Consider the following 6,446-nt stretch of genomic DNA (forward strand, 5'->3'; position numbering starts at 1 on the left):
GGATACGTGTTTTCTTATGGTCATCACCGTCTTGGTGGTGATCATGTCCTTTTTCTGTCTGCATAGTCCTGAAAAATGTGGACCTAGGTTGCTTACACTCCCGATCATCTATATGTTGTTATTTATAGCATGGGTTTTTAATCGTCATTTTTAAAGTTTGTCGTATCTTTTGCTTTCAAATAATGTACCGTTTATTTTTCGTATTGTTCATTATATTATGTAATATTTGTACTGTCAGTATTAAATGTTGTACTATCTATCGTACTGTAGTTTAATTATCCAGATAATATTTTGTGTGTTTTCTGCTAGTTAAATATTTATTTTTCTGTGCATTAAATATTTTTCAAGGTTATTATCGGTAATTTCGTTCGCGTACAGTATATTTTATTTATTTATTATGTTTGTGTTTTTCTAACAACTCATGTAAATAAATTTTCACCATTGACACAACAAAAACAAAAAGAAAAAAATTAACTTTAACGGTTGAATTTTCACTTTAACTGTTACGTTAATGCCCGGACAGCCAGTTGACAGTCAAACCTGCTGACAGTGCAATTCTCCGTGTTTTGTACCATCAATCAAATCAATCTTTTGCATTTCAAAATTCCAAGATTTTTTGTTCTAGAAGTCTTCTGATAATCACATGATCAGTAGAGACTCAGCACTGCACAAAAATCAGGTACGCTTAACTGTCTCCTACACAAACAGTCCCTAACTAGGGTTTTTTGTTTTTTTCAGGAGAACAAGTTTTTTTGAGACCTCAAATGGATTTCATGGATCTCCATATATCTCAAAGTACCACCATACAAATTTTCAAACTTCAATTCGCTCAGACGCACAGTCAGCAGCTCAAACAGTCAACAGACGACCAGTTTGACCGAAAAGTCAACAGACAGTCAAAAATAAATTTTTTTGTCAACATCCATATTTTGTCAAAAGATTCATCATTTGATCAATGGTTGATCATAATTCATCAAGAAAAGATCAAAAATTAACAAAACCCTAAGTTTCAAAATTAGGGTTTTCTCCTAAAAAGTCAATTGAACATTGACCGGCCATAACTCTCTCCTCGTTCATTCAAAAAATTCCAACCAAGGCTTGTTTTGAAGTAAATTCAATTATCTTTCAAATGCAATTGATCCCATGGTCATTGGATTCACCATTTGAAAAATATGAGCTCAGACATTACAGGTCATTTTCAAAGCCAACAAAAAGTGGTTTTTTGTCAAAGGCCATAACATCAAGATAACTTCTCCAAATGAAAAAAAGTTTCCAAAGTAGCTTGTAGAGGACATCTTGAGGTTTCTAAAAAGTACAAGAACTCCTTCATATGATAAAAATTGAGGGATTTATGCCTTGTTGAAGTTGGCTATATTTTGGGAAAATGCATGAAATCAACATTGATCAAAAATGTTTTTTTTCCAAAAGGGGCCAAGTTTCCATGATCCAAACATGATTCTAATGATGCTAAGGGCCTCCCACGACCAACCTAAGGCCCATAGCATTTTTATTTCTTTTTTTGTTTAATTTTATTACATTTAAAGTTAAATTGAAAAAGAAATGGTGAAGGATAATGATACAATGCTTGATTCTTAAGCTAAAGCCACCAAGAATGATTCAACTCTGCAGCAAGAGAAGTACATAGCAGGCCTAGAGCAAGAGGTTGACGAAAATTCAAAGCCATGGCCAAAGAATTCAAAGGTTTTAATATTAAAAAATTCCAAGATTCAAAGATCATCAATGCTTCTTAGCTTAAGTTTGAAGCTCATTCATTGCTTATAAATGAAGTAGGACACTTCAGTAACAAAAAGACACAATTGCAGAATCAAATCCATGCTTGTAACACACTTGTATCATACTTAAAATAGTTTTAAAAATCAAAAAAATATAATAAAAATATTTTTAGGTTTATAAAATAATCTATTAATTTTTGACACAAAAATATTTTATTTTTCTTAATAATTAAAATATTTTGTTTAATTAATTAGTATATATTTATATATGTGCTTTTTAATTATTTCAACCTATCAAAAAAAAATCAAAAAAATATGTTCTTTTTGTTAAATTAGGTTTATATGTTATAGACTAATTTTTTACATATTTAGAATATTTTTCTCTTCAAGTTTAAATTATTTGTATAATTGTTTGTATAATTATATATTAATTAACTTAAAAATTTCCAAAACAACAAAAATCCAAAAAAAATTAGTTTTTATTTTAAATTAATTAACAAGCAATATGAACATATTTTAGACTTAATTTTTAGGTTTAAATTTTATTTCTACCTTTTTTCTCATTTAATTAAATTAATTACGCATTAATTCTAATTAAAATCAACCATCTAAAAAATCCAAAAATACTTCCCTTTATCTTATTGCAATTTAAATTCATAGATGAGTGTATAGGTTGTCAAAATCATGTAAATAGCGTAGTTTACATTTCTCGCACAATCGATGTAATAGCGTAGATTTACTTTCCGCATTTTACATTCCCGCACTTTAATTTCTGTACATATAAAACTGCGTGTATGTCAAAGATAATAACTGAAGCGTTAGGTCACTAATTTCAAAGACAAAAATACCTGAGAATAAAACAAAATCACACTTGCACCTCTTAGGGTAATCCCTCTATTACTCTTTTCAAAAAATCAAATTCTACTGTTTCAAATGAAAATCCAAACTTTTGTTTACATCCGGTCAAAGGAGAATTTTCTAAAAGAAATAGGAAAGGACCTTATAAACTTAGGGTAGATCTCATAAATTTCTTGCTCAAATCAAAACAACAAATGTCTCACATATTCATTGTTTTTCAAAACAAAACTTTCAAAAAAAGACAACACTTGGTATATATCCAAACGAGGATCATTACGAAGTTAAAGTTTTTTTAAACATCTTTCGAAAGATAAAATACTTTGTATACATCCGCACAAGGATCATTACAAAGCCAATTTACAAAGGTATTTTAAAACCACATACAAGCATTTCAAGGCAAGACAAATGATTCAAAACAAGTGAGCTAAGCAATTAAGAGCCCATGGATAACCATGGATACAAAGGGGTGCTAATACGTTCCCTTTGTATAACCTACCCTCGAACCCAAAATCTCTTAAAGGTATTTTTCTGTTTCTTTTATAAACCTTTCCTTAATTGGATAAAATAAAAGTCGGTGGCGACTCTATGATTTTCAAAACTCAAAAATAAAAGAAGAGTCAGTTCGTATCTCACGAGATATAAAAAAACCGAGGTCAACACTCCTATACAACACACACCTTATTAATAGCAAATAGTAACTTCCACATATAAACACATATTTGTCTCATAATTCTGTCGGCTATTGCGGCACTATTAGATTAAGCCTGCCTTTTATTATTATTATTATTATTATTATTATTATTATTATTATTATTATTATTATTATAAACCCTTTTGACAGTTATAATTATAAACCTTTACCACCTCCAAACACATCATAACTCTATCACTGTCAGCACAGAGGTTAGTTCTTTTGTATTGATGGATGACATGTTAGACTTTTTTCTATAGTTAGGTTTACACTGCATAATCATATATTTAGCTGATAGTTCTTTAAATTGTCATTTTAAAGCAGGCATCATTTGAACAAAGTGGTAAACAAGCGGCAAAAACTTATATGTCAATTTGGAACCGGTGGAGAAAAGTTTCGGTATGCCGTGAATTTGGTTGTATAGTGTATGTGGCTAATGGAAGTTTGGTTGATTGGTTCTTAAGGAGAGGAAAGACACCTCTTCTTCCTTGGCAGTTGATAATTCAAATGAATTGTTGGTGTGAGTGACAACACTAGAGCCATAAGATGTAACTTTTATGAACATATATGATGTAATTTTCTATATAGGCACCTCCTATATGATGTAATTTTCGATAATTCATGAACGTATATGATGTAATTTTCCACAGAATTTTAAGGTACAATACACATCATTTTCTAAACGAAGGATGCATGTTTTGCTCTTATTTTGATTTTTTCATAATAACTCAATATATAAATTTTATAGGATAAAAAAATATATTTAATACATAATTATATTTGGTATCATTAGACATTGCAACTTAGGTTCATAAACAATCTAAGTTTTACTAATGAAAATCATATTTTTATTTTGGATTCATTTTTTCTTTTAAAATAAATGCCATATTATACCAATGCGCGTATCGTACCAGAACCCGTGCCTATACACGGGTTTGTTACTAGTTCTTTTTATTTTTGAATCATACTCATAGCCACACATAACTTGACTTGTCTTATTATAAAAGAATAATAAATAAAATAAAAACACAATGAAGATAAGAGCAACCCAAAAGCAAACTCATTTTCTTTCTTTCTCAAAACCGTGTCAAACAGAGAGAAACAAAAGCTCTCTATCTTTCCAACAATCTCCATTCTTCTCACTTTCAAATTTCAAAACATTCTCCAAATATCAAACATGTTACAAATAAATGATGAAGGCCTTACCAAATTGAAAGGGAGTATTTGCGATGAGGGCTCGCGATCGGGGATCCGGGAGTGGTGTGGTCATCGGCGATGCGTGGTGTAGCGCAGAGGGTGCTCTGCGGTACTACGACATCGTGGTGGCTGGAATGAGGAGATCGACGCGGTTCTGAGCGTGATTCATGATCAGACATGATTGCGGATGAAGATCCTCGTGCGGGGTCGCGATATGGGTCGGAGGTCGGCGTGATTGGCTTTGCGGCATGGAGGAGGTGGTTGCGGTTGGATTTGCGGAGAATCTTCGGATGATTCGTTTTGTTGCCGGAGATTCCCACTTTGATCAACACCAAAATTTTTCTTATAATTTTTTCTTTGATTTTGCTAATTGAATTAAAATGTAAAATTTTGTTGTTGAAATTCTTGTGTTGTAGATGAAAAATAGAGGAGTGAATTTGGATTATGGCATGGATTGGAATAGTTTGAGTAATGTCATTTTGTTTGATTTTGTTAGAATTTTCTTGATACAAATTATGGTAATTGAAGGAAATTTGATGGTGGTAGTATGAAAATGATTTATTTATTCTTTTCAAGTGAACATAGATTAGAGGGTGGAAAATATGTATAAAAGGTTAGTAGTACTGGGTGTTAATGAACCAAAACGTTTTGTGAATGAAAAGTGGCCTCCTAAAAAAATTAATACGATAATATAATTTTAAAATAAATTACCATCAGATGATCAGCAGGATTCATACTCGTGACCTTCTGGTTGCTGTCGCTACCGCGAAAATTAACAGAGTCGCCACTAACATATTTATCCTGAAAAGGAAGGGAATGCCAGCAAACCATAAAACAAAACAACGGTCTCACGACCAGAGAAAAAGGGTAAGGGAGTCGGTTACGCGAGGGGAAGGTGTTAGCACCCCACGCGCCCATCGTACTCGATGGTATCCACGCCCGTGTCTAAAACTATGGGTGTGTAACAAATCTACGCTAATCTGGACTAAAATGAATGCAGAACGTATGGAAAAGAAAGGATTGGGCTCGCACGGGCCCTACCCCGCTGCCTACGTATCTGTTTTGCAGAATCAGAGCTACCGTAGCTCGGCTAACTAGTTTCTGTTTGTTTTGTGTTTTTTAGGTGAGCGAGTTACATTCACACTCGGCTACTCAACCTTTGGGGACTTATGCTAGGAATGGAGCGGAAATAACAGGCTCTTAAGAAAAGAAAATCAAATAGTGTGGTTTGTGTTTTAAAGAATGCATGAGGAAAAACTAAACTAAAGAGGAAAGCTTGCTACTTAAGTTATCATACAAAGGGTATAAGTCTAAACTTAACTAGCAACCTATGGGGAAGAAGGGAAGGCAAACAATAATATCATACAAACGAGCTCCGCTCGTAAAGCAAACAAAACCAACGGTACTGACCGAGTGGTAGAAAAGCGGTCCCGCCATAGCCAAGGGGAGCGAATCACCCAAGTCAACCAAGCATTAGACCTCGCGAAAATGATCGGGCCATAGACAAGAGGAGCGGATCCCTCTCAGCAACCAAGCCGTCACGACTCTGAAAGGAAAACGGTGTGCGCGTACACCAAGCATCAATGTCGAGCAACGCGAGCTATAGGAAATGCGGGGGTCCGGTTGCATGAACCATTTTCCTGACATACTCGATAACAAGATCTTTTGCAGGTTCAGAAGCAAGCAACGCGTAGCGTGCGCATACTGAACAGACTCGATGAGACTAGGCGGGGGTTGATTGCTAACCCTTTTCGCATGCCTTCCATGAGGACTTAACGGAGTGCCATATAGGACTTATTACACCGTGACTCCCTGCCGCAAAGCACAAATATAAACACACCAGCAAAAATAGAGCCTCTTTAGAGGACTTGGCCAGATGCATGTCTAGGTCCTACTTCTCATGTTAAAGGATGATGCGAGAAAGCAATAAAGTGCGAGAGAAATAAAATGAAATGGAATCAATACCA

The sequence above is a fragment of the Vicia villosa genome, linkage group LG7, assembly GCF_029867415.1.
Source record: "Vicia villosa cultivar HV-30 ecotype Madison, WI linkage group LG7, Vvil1.0, whole genome shotgun sequence".
Taxonomy (NCBI): domain Eukaryota; kingdom Viridiplantae; phylum Streptophyta; class Magnoliopsida; order Fabales; family Fabaceae; genus Vicia; species Vicia villosa.